At 41.1% G+C, this 11,436-nt stretch overlaps 2 long non-coding RNA genes across 2 annotated transcripts; both read right to left on the reverse strand.

Annotated features, from left to right (window-relative positions):
• Nucleotides 1-2,181: 2,181 nt before the first annotated feature.
• LOC140549589 (uncharacterized) lies at nt 2,182-4,373 on the reverse strand. Its single transcript, XR_011979006.1, has 2 exons — nt 3,959-4,373; nt 2,182-2,645 (listed from the first exon to the last, which is right to left on the reverse strand). It is a non-coding gene; the product is annotated as an uncharacterized lncRNA (long non-coding RNA).
• A 2,262-nt stretch (nt 4,374-6,635) lies between these two features.
• LOC140549590 (uncharacterized) lies at nt 6,636-8,832 on the reverse strand. The gene is made up of 2 exons (XR_011979007.1): nt 8,504-8,832; nt 6,636-7,111 (listed from the first exon to the last, which is right to left on the reverse strand). It is a non-coding gene; the product is annotated as an uncharacterized lncRNA (long non-coding RNA).
• Nucleotides 8,833-11,436: the final 2,604 nt, after the last annotated feature.

The following is an 11,436-nucleotide window of genomic DNA, read 5'->3' on the forward strand; positions in this document are numbered from 1 at the left end:
CAACACACACTCTGAAGGAGAGGATACATGCCTCACCAACACACAACTTATCACAGTAGGTTGTGTGTAGATCAGAGAGATTGTTAGTGATGAGCTAAAGGGATGATTAAACCTGGGCTGATCATTTCACAGATATCTGCTCCTAGACCAGGTTCATTAAGAACTGTAGTGAAGACTGGTTTATCGAGGGTCACAGGAACAGATCCTGAAGCAGGAGATGCAGTAATGAAGGAACACAGATTGCTAGGAGATAATTGTTGGGAAGTTGAGTGAAGGCTATATGTAGCTAGCAGGTAGAGGAAATGGATTTAGCTATGAAGTGAGCAGAGAGAAATAACATAGAAAATGGTTCATCACCTTAAGAGGGGGGGTCTATTTCACTGGGTGTTGGGATCAGAGGGCAAACGTTAGGTTAAATTCTGCTTAATTTGTCTTTGAAAAGTTTAACAAAATCATCAAATTATTCAGTGGAGCTCAAAGGGGCAGGGGAGGGTGGCTGAAGAAATGTGTTGATATTAGAGAAAGACATTTTGAGTCCAGTACCATTAATTAGTCCTGATCCATCAACTACTGAAATGTTGCTGGCACCCCATGTAGGCCAAACAGCATCATTATACACTACAATATGCCATGTGGCTTTCTAAAAGCTGTCCTTGCATTTGCAGCTGGTCTATCAGGTCTATCATAGTGTCCACTCTGGATATCAAGTGGGGATCAGCTCAATCAAGCTCATTAAAATGCTCTATCCAAAGCTGGATTCAGCCTCTACCGTTGTTCTGGTGTTCTTGTTACTTTGGAGCTCATGCCATTTCACCCTGAACAGCAACAGATGTTGTCTATGTCTTAATCAACCTGGTTCTTTCTTAATTTTATCTTCTGGCCTTTGTCTTGTGTTCTGTTTGATTCTCCTGATCCATGCAGTCATTCAACATCTCACAAGGAGAAATACCAGCTGATGAATTTGTGAACTGCTCTGTAGATGAGTAGCAGATATGGTAGCCAGTGTTCCCAGTCTTTGAGATGAACCTTAGAACATGATCCTGAGGATCTGATAAAAACCCAAAACTAAGATCTTTTAAACCAGACCTCCGTTTGATATGTCCAGTTTGAACATATCCTGAAGGAATCTAGACAGGTTATACACTATATGGACAAATCTATTGGGACATCTCATACAGTGCTCTTTCTGACATTAAGGGAACTAAAATGAGTTTATCCTGCTTTTGTTGGAATAGCTGTCTCTACTATTTAGGAAAGACTTACTGTTAGATTTTGGAGCATTGCTGTGAGAATTTGATTGCCTTTAGTGACAAAGAATTATTGAGGTCAGGTCATTATCACCACCTCACCTCACACAGTTCCACTACTCCACAGCTCAATGCTGGAGAGATTTACAATTCTCTATCCCATGTCTAGCATTAGGCATGGTGCCAATAGGTTCACATATATTTGCATATGTAGTTTTATTAGTTAACATGTCTGTAGGCAGCTGCATTAAGGTGTTGAGCACCTTCCTAGTCTTGTTGGTTCTAGGAGAGAAGGTTTCAGGCTCATATTCAGTCTGATCACACAGAACTAAATGGAACTATGTTTAATATCTATATAGAAAAGTCTTCCTGAATTTAGCTGAAACTTTAATGAACTTGTTTTTCACCTGTTTTTACTTGAGTTGTTCTGTCTGTTGTGTACATGCCCCCAGTGGTTCTCAGTTCCAGCCCTGAAGAACCTGCATGTTCTCTAACAAGCTTGATTCTCCCCATGAAGGCCTTAATAATGATCTGATGAGGTGAATGAGGTGTGATACACTATGACTATGAAACACTGACAGTTAGCAGCAGCAGTAAAGACAGAAGTGAAACCAGACCCCCCAACAACCCCCATCAACCCCACCCACCCAGCTGAACACAGTCAGAGAGAGAGAGACAGAGAGAGAGAGAGAGAGAGAGAGAGAGAGAGAGAGAGTGAGAGAGAGGGCAGTGGGGTGAAGCTCAGATTTGCATGAACAGGCCTGAGTCGTCCTCTTTCTCCCAGAATAGAGCAGCACTTTCACCAGATGTTCAGCTTCATTCAGCCAAACTCACTCAAGCACAACACACACAGCACTGCACTGAATCTGCAGCTAAACACACTCTCTACCAACACTGATAATGAGCATTCATTCCAATAAAAGAACACACAGTGTCCAAAATGAAGCTTTATTTCAGCAGAGCAAAAGCACAGGTACAGCAACAGGACACTGACCAGAGGAAAGACTCAAATATCAGCACTGTGTAGAATTTACACTCTATTGGAGATGCATGTGAAAGCAGCTCTATGATCAATTCTAGCTTGGAGCTGCTAGCCTTCACACATGCTCTTCCTGAAGCTGACTGGCTGATCCACGCTGTCGTGGGAGACAGTGCAGACAAACTCCTCCCCCTTTTCCCAGAGTGCTTTGCTGAGGGTCAGGGTGCTGCTGCGGCTGTAGCGGGCGTTCTTCTCTTCTTCTGCACTGGTCAGAACCCCCTCCCTCACCGCTGAGCCGTCCACTGTCCAGCTGACCTGCGCCCCCTGTGGAGAGTAGCCAGTCAGCAGGCAGAGCAGCGAGGCGGACCCCTCAGACAGCTGCAGAGAGGAGGGGGGCAGCAGAGACACGGATGGTTTGTCTGAGGAGCAGAAACACAAAAACATTACTAATGAAAACAACAATAATTATAATGATTATTTTTATTAAAACTGCTTTTATTTAAGCAGTAAAATCTCAGATAAAGTAAATAATTAAGAAATGAGTTCAGCTGCAAATATCATCTGTGTGACGGAGTCCATCTCTCAAACAACCCCCCAAAGTAAGTAAACAAAGACACATGATCTGATAACTTGAAACATTTCTTAAATATTAATATATATTTAAAATACTTCATTAGAAGTTTCCTGTCAGATGTATGGAGGAATCATCCTAATTATACATTTGATTTCACTGGACTATTAATGATGTTTAAATATCATAATCAATACATTATAATCAATAAATCTAAATAAAATCAGGGTAATTTGATCAGATAGCACTCTGAAGTGTTAGATTTAGAGAGACAGCAGGACGACCAGTTAGTAACATGTTACAGTAGTCTAATCTAGAAGTTATGAAAGCATGAAATCTTCTCAGCATCTTATAGGATTAGCATCTGTCTCATTTCCATCAATAATATTCAGTTTAAGAAATATAATTTATGAGGAGCTGAAATGATCAACATCCAGGGTCACACCAAGCTCATCCACTGTAGTGTCTGACTGCACAATAAAACCATTAAGTTCAACAATAAAACTGACCACCTTAATTCAAGTGGATTTTGGGTCCAACAGCAACATTTCTGTTTTAGTCAGAATTTAAAAGGAGGACATTTCTGATCATCCAGGCTTTTATGTCTTTAACACAGTCTTCAGTTCTGTGTAACTGTTTCTCTTATTCTGGATAAGATGAGCATCATCAGCTTAAACATGACTTTACATTGTTTTACACAAAGATCTGTAAATAAAAAGAGAACAGTAAAGGACCTAAAATACAGCCCTGAGGGACACCATATCACACTCCTATAGACTGAGAAAGTGCCTTATTTACACTAACTAATGGGGAGCAGTCTGACCAGTATGAAACCACACAAGATCACTGACCATGTTTTCCAGACTGTCCATTAAAATATAAAGGCCAGTAGTATCAAACACTGCACTGAAATCCTGATCATCACTAATGATCGATCATCTGTTAGTCTGATTACTGTCTGATTCTGAAACAGGCTTAGACAGTAACTCTGTATGTACTCAGTCAGACCAGCTCAGTTTGGATTCAGTTAAACCCTGAAAATGATCAGTAATTAATATTGATATTAAACAGTACTGACTTTATCTACAGCTGCTTCATGAAGCTGCTTATGAGGAGAAAGATTTCAATGATTGGAGCTCTGGAAGAAGAAGAGTTATTTACTTTTCACAAACAGTTTAGTTCCTCCACCGAAAGTGTACAACAGTGATAGATTTCACTGAAGCCATCGTACAAAAACCTCTGTTACACTCCAGTGAACACACACACACACACACACACACTCACAAACACACACACACAAACACACACACACACACACACACACTCACTGAGATACACACACTTTTAAACTGATGAGAATCTAATATTGATCTGTATCTGATATTTAGACGATTATCTTTGTTGTCTTTTAGGTTCTGGAGGAGTTTCAGTCATTTCCATAGAGAGGTTCCACTTTGCATTATCAGCCCATGCTTCAGTGCTCTGCTAGTGTTTATAGTCCTGTGAGTTTAACACTTCATGACTGAGAGCTGCTGCCCAGCAACTTCACCCACAGCAATCATGACTTTGGTCTCCATCTTCATCTGGACACTCACCATCTGGACTCAGGGTAACTCTCTCATTTACTTCTGTGGGAAGCAGCAGTAACAGTCCTATTCTGAATAATTTTCAAACAAAGAATTAAATATTCTTTTGATTTCAGTAAAAATAAATGTAAATTATATAAAATATTTTTTTCTACTTCCACCAGGATCCAGTGGTCAGGTGACTGTGAATCAGACTCCTGCAGAGAAAACTGTTTCTCCAGGAGGTTCAGTTACCATCAGCTGTAGAACCAGCACTGATGTGTTGGGTGATAGTGTTCTTGCCTGGTATCAACAAAAATCCGGAGAAGCTCCTAAACTCCTGATCTACTACGCTGATCAGAATGAGGATGGTGTTCCAGCTCGTTTCAGTGGCAGTGGATCTGGATCTGACTTCACTCTGACCATCAGTAATGTCCGGCCTGAAGATGCAGCAGATTATTACTGTCAGAGTGTTCATCAGATCAGTGGTAGCTGGGTGTTCACACAGTGTTAGAGAGTGGTACAAAAACCCCCTCAGTCAGACTGCACAGAGACTGCACTGCTGCAGCTGGACCTACTGCAGGTGCTGAGGGGGAGGATGATACACACACTAACACACTCTGTGGAGGAGAGGATACACACCTCACTAACACACACCTCAACACACACTAACACACTCTGTGGAGGAGAGGACACACACCTCACTAACACACACCTCAACACACACTAACACACTCTGTGGAGGAGAGGATACACACCTCACTAACACACACCTCAACACACACTAACACACTCTGTGGAGGAGAGGATACACACCTCACTAACACACACCTCAACACACACTAACAAACTCTGTGGAGGAGAGGATACACACCTCACTAACACACACCTCAACACACACTAACAAACCCTGTGGAGGAGAGGATACACACCTCACTAACACACACCTCAACACACACTAACACACTGTGGAGGAGAGGATACACACCTCACTAACACACACCTCAACACACACTAACACACTCTGTGGAGGAGAGGATACACACCACACCTCACTAACACACACCTCAACATACACTAACACACTCTGTGGAGGAGAGGAAACACACCTCACTAACACACACCTCAACACACACTAACACACTCTGTGGAGGAGAGGATACACACCTCACTAACACACACCTCAACACACACTAACACACTGTGGAGGAGAGGATACACACCTCACTAACACACACCTCAACACACAGTAACACACTCTGTGGAGGAGAGGAAACACACCTCACTAACACACACCTCAACACACACTAACACACTCTGTGGAGGAGAGGATACACACCTCACTAACACACACCTCAACACACACTAACACACTGTGGAGGAGAGGATACACACCTCACTAACACACACCTCAACACACAGTAACACACTCTGTGGAGGAGAGGACACACACCTCACTAACACACACCTCAACACACACTAACACACTCTGTGGAGGAGAGGATACACACCTCACTAACACACACCTCAACACACACTATCACTCTTTGACTTTGAGAAAGTTCAGGTTCTATGCAGAACATCTGATGGCCTGATTAGAAAGATTAAGGGTGTTTTCACATCCACCTACTTTGTTTTGTTCTGGACTTTCAGACAGTTGTTTTGTTCTGAACCATTACAGTAGTTTTGAAAGGGGCCACAGATCACAGTCCGAACCAAAGTGTAAAAACATTTTTTGATGATTTGAACTTTAATTACAGGAAGTTGAAGCAGTCTATAGTAACCCGTCAGACAACAGAAGAAGATCATGGACTGGAAAGAATGCTCCAGAAACAAAGTTGCCTGGTTGCTTGGCAACAGGGATTATTATCATATTATTATACATGGATTTAATGTATACACTGTAACAAAAAGACCATGGATCCAGACTTTTAGATGTGAAATCACCTTAAGAACTGAATGTATCTTTGGGGTCTCCCAAATTTCATTCCTGTTGATGATTGACTTCAGTCCTACCAATTCTCACCTGCATGTTCAAGCTAGTCCTGTTTGACCTCAGGTACTCTTTCTGTTGTAGGACTGAGATTTGCATGAACAGGCCTGAGTCGTCCTCTTTCTCCCAGAATAGAGCAGCACTTTCACCAGATGTTCAGCTTCATTCAGCCAAACTCACTCAAGCACAACACACACAGCACTGCACTGAATCTGCAGCTAAACACACTCTCTACCAACACTGATAATGAGCATTCATTCCAATAAAAGAACACACAGTGTCCAAAATGAAGCTTTATTTCAGCAGAGCAAAAGCACAGGTACAGCAACAGGACACTGACCAGAGGAAAGACTCAAATATCAGCACTGTGTAGAATTTACACTCTATTGGAGATGCATGTGAAAGCAGCTCTATGATCAATTCTAGCTTGGAGCTGCTAGCCTTCACACATGCTCTTCCTGAAGCTGACTGGCTGATCCACGCTGTCGTGGGAGACAGTGCAGACAAACTCCTCCCCCTTTTCCCAGAGTGCTTTGCTGAGGGTCAGGGTGCTGCTGCGGCTGTAGCGGGCGTTCTTCTCTTCTTCTGCACTGGTCAGAACCCCCTCCCTCACCGCTGAGCCGTCTACTGTCCAGCTGACCTGCGCCCCCTGTGGAGAGTAGCCAGACAGCAGGCAGAGCAGCGAGGCGGACCCCTCAGACAGCTGCAGAGAGGAGGGGGGCAGCAGAGACACGGAGGGCTTCACTGTTGGACCAGCTGGAGAGGAGAAACACCACACACACTTGATTAAACACAAACACACATTTAAAAATATTGACCTGTTATTCTTTATTAAACATCCTGACTGAATCTTCAGTCAACAGAGATCAATTTAGATTAATACTGTTATTAATTACCTCAAAAACAGTATCGGCTAACTTCTACAACCTATAATTATATCTGTATAATCAAAACATGATCGTGAAAAGTTCATAATTCTAAATGTACAGCTATAAATGATACCAGTCCAATAGTTCACCCATACGGGACAATTAACCCAATACCTGTTCTAAATGTACAGCTATAAATGATACCAGTCCAATAGTTCACCCATACGGGACAATTAACCCAACACCCGTTCTAAATGTACAGCTATAAATGATACCAGTCCAATAGTTCACCCATACGGGACAATAAACCCAACACCCGTTCTAAATGTACAGCTATAAAAGATACCAGTCCAATAGTTCACCCATACGGGACAATTAACCCAACACCCGTTCTAAATGTACAGCTATAAATGATACCAGTCCAGTAGTTCACCCATACGGGACAATTAACCCAACACCCGTTCTAAATGTACAGCTATAAATGATACCAGTCCAATAGTTCACCCATAAGGGACAATAAACCCAGCACCCGTTCTAAATGTACAGCTATAAATGATACCAGTCCAATAGTTCACCCATATGGGACAATTAACCCAACACCCGTTCTAAATGTACAGCTATAAATGATTCCAGTCCAATAGTTCACCCATACGGGACAATTAACCCAACACCCGTTCTAAATGTACAGCTATAAATGATACCAGTCCAATAGTTCACCCATACGGGACAATTAACCCAACACCTGTTCTAAATGTACAGCTATAAATGATACCAGTCCAGTAGTTCACCCATACGGGACAATTAACCCAACACCCGTTCTAAATGTACAGATATAAATGATACCAGTCCAATAGTTCACCCATACGGGACAATTAACCCAACACCCGTTCTAAATGTACAGCTATAAATGATACCAGTCCAACAGTTCACCCATACGGGACAATTAACCCAACACCCGTTCTAAATGTACAGCTATAAATGATACCAGTCCAATAGTTCACCCATACGGGACAATTAACCCAACACCTGTTCTAAATGTACAGCTATAAATGATACCAGTCCAATAGTTCACCCATACGGGACAATTAACCCAACATAGTCTGAGTTCAGGTTCTGAGTGCCAGTTCTTACTTTACTCTTTAACACACTCAGTTTCAGTGGAAATGAAAGCAGCTAATTACAGAATAAAGAAGTATTTTACCTCAATTACATTAGTTACTTTTTAGAAATTGTAATTATTTGTCTGTTAAATAAATAATAGAAAAGAAAACACACTTACTCTTCAGAATGAGTTTAGTTCCTCCACCGAAAGTGTACCACAGTGATACATTCCAATGAAGCCGTCGTACAAAAACCTCTGATACACTCCAGTACTCACACACACACACACACACACACACACACACACACACACAGACACACACACACACACACACACACACACACACACACACACACACACACACACTGTAGTCTCTCTCTTTCTTTCTGATTCTGTTTGTTCCTCTGTTTTTATGAGATTCTGAATAAAGTCAGGTTGGGGTGTAGATCTGGTTCTTCTGTTCTTCTGAACCTGTTTGATCTCTTTGGATCTGATTGAAAGTTCTGTTTAATCTCCTGCTGTGATGAAAACCAACCATGAACCTCATCAGCCAACATCTTCATAAACCACCATCCTCACCATGACCCTCTAACCTGCTTGATGAAGTTTGAAATCTAACATCTCATCATATCCAACATCCTGCAGATCAGATCCACTTGTTTCTATGAGATCAGATTATTATTATTATTATTATTATTATTATTATTATTATTGTCTAATAAGATCTGTATTCTCATGACAGTGCTGCTGATATTTCCATAGAGAGGTTCCACTTTGCATTATCAGCCCATGCTTCAGTGCTCTGCTAGTGTTTATAGTCCTGTGAGTTTAACACTTCATGACTGAGAGCTGCTGCCCAGCATCTTCACCCACAGCAACCATGACTTTGGTCTCCATCTTCATCTGGACTCTCACCCTCTGGACTCAGGGTAAGTCTGAAAGGTTAGGTGTTGGTTTAGAGGACCACATGAAGCTCTTTATTCTGACTGAGTTTAGATGTGTGTTTCCAGATGAATCCAGTGTGTTCTAATATATTAAATGTGTTTTTGTCTCTTTCTCACTTTTCCTTCTTTTTAGAGACTTTTGGGGAAATCAGAATGACTCAGTCTCCAAATTCTCAGCTTGTGACTCCAGGACAGACTGTTACTATCAGCTGCACAGCCAGTCAGAGCATCGGTAGTGCTCTCGCCTGGTATCTCCAGAAACCTGGAGAAGCTCCTAAACTCCTGATCTATTCTGCAACTTCTCGTCAGTCTGGTGTTCCAGGTCGTTTCAGTGGGAGTGGATCTGGAACACAGTTTACTCTACAGATCTCTGGAGTTCAGACTGAAGATGCAGGAGATTATTACTGTCAGCAGTATCAGAGCTTCCCACTCACACAGTGTTAGAGCGTCATACTAAAACCTCCCTCAGCTGTAGAGGAACTGCTCTGACTCAGAAACACACACTGATCTGAGAACAGCTGCTAAAGCTGCACTCAACTGAACTCATCACCTCCAGAAAACTACATTAGTGAGCATGTTCCTCTCTTTGGGGAGTTTTCCTCACTGTGGAACAGGGATTTTCACCACTAGATGGAACATCTCTCTAGTAGCAGTGAAGCAGCAGCAGATACACACACTTAGGAGATTACACACAGTTACACTTATTATGATTTGTCCTTTGTAGAAGATTCTCAAGATTTGGGCATGTCTGTAACTTAAACTAAAATTCTTCTGATTTCCATCCTCAGTCACTTACTTTTGTAGTAAGGGAAGGTAAAACAGTGAATCTGAAGGATGGTAGTACCTCTATCTGGAGAGTGCTCTTGCTTTGTGGACAGACTGGAAGTATGTTTTTTGTACAGTGATCATTCACATATGATTTTCTCTTTTAGGAAATGAATGGTTGAATGTTGAAAACTCCAGTGTTGGCACAATGGATACCTTTCCCACTGACCAAGACTGTTCATAAAGACTCAGTACTGTAGTTAAAGACATATTACTGCACACTTGTTATACAGTCCTGCAGGTATTTTACATAGTAAAACAGTAATAGCACAGTGATAGCACTGTAACTACACAATTCTGCACAGGTATTTCACAGTGCTGCAGTTATTACATAGTGCTGCAGTTATTACACATACTATTACACAGTAAAGAACCACACTTTCACACAGCCAAAGATTAACTAACAACCACATAACACTCTTACAACCACCTGGAACTACATATTAACTGCATAGCAACCACTTGTGATACCACACCAACGATCACCTACTAATTCCACGTCAATCATCTACCAACACCAAAGCAGCCACCTAGACAACCACAGCAACCACCTAGAAATTCTATTGCAACCAAATAAAGCCAATTAACTAATCTATAAATAAAAAAATGTTATTACACATACAGGACATACATACAACACACGTGCAGTAGTGCAGAGATATTACACAGTAATACACCATTATTACACAGTAAGGCACTTTTTATGCATCGTTATTACACAGAAAAGCAGATCATTAAAAAGTAATGCACAGTATTACAAAATGATTGCACAGTAATACACAGTTATTACACAGTTATTACACAGTTATTACACAGCTATTACACAGCTATTACACAGCTATTATACAGTAATACACAGTTAGTACACAATAATGCACCAAATTCACTTTCATACCTACACAACAGATTTCAAAGACAACCATAAATAAACTCATTCAATCACTTATTCTTTAAAACAGAGTGAAAAATATTTACATCTACAGTTCCTTTAACTTTTAAAACATTATTATTCAGCTTTTTAAACACAACTTTAAATTATATCACAAACTTTCCCTTTCTAGTTCACTCTGAAATTCTACACAAAAATAAAAACCCAATCTCACTAAAACAATGATTCATCTTTAACTCCATGATTTTTGAACATCAGTTCATCTCCTTCTCACTTAGCTATTTACACTAACAGACATTTAATAAACTCTGTAAGATCTACCATGTGAATATTTAAAGTAGCTGGAATGCCTGGACTGTTGGAGCTCCCTTGTGTTAGTCTCCATCAAGACCTCACTTAGGATGTTAAAGTAAAGAGGGCAATACTGCTCAGATTCCAGGATAGGTCCAGTC

The sequence above is a fragment of the Salminus brasiliensis genome, chromosome 2, assembly GCF_030463535.1.
Source record: "Salminus brasiliensis chromosome 2, fSalBra1.hap2, whole genome shotgun sequence".
In the NCBI taxonomy this organism is placed as follows: domain Eukaryota; kingdom Metazoa; phylum Chordata; class Actinopteri; order Characiformes; family Bryconidae; genus Salminus; species Salminus brasiliensis.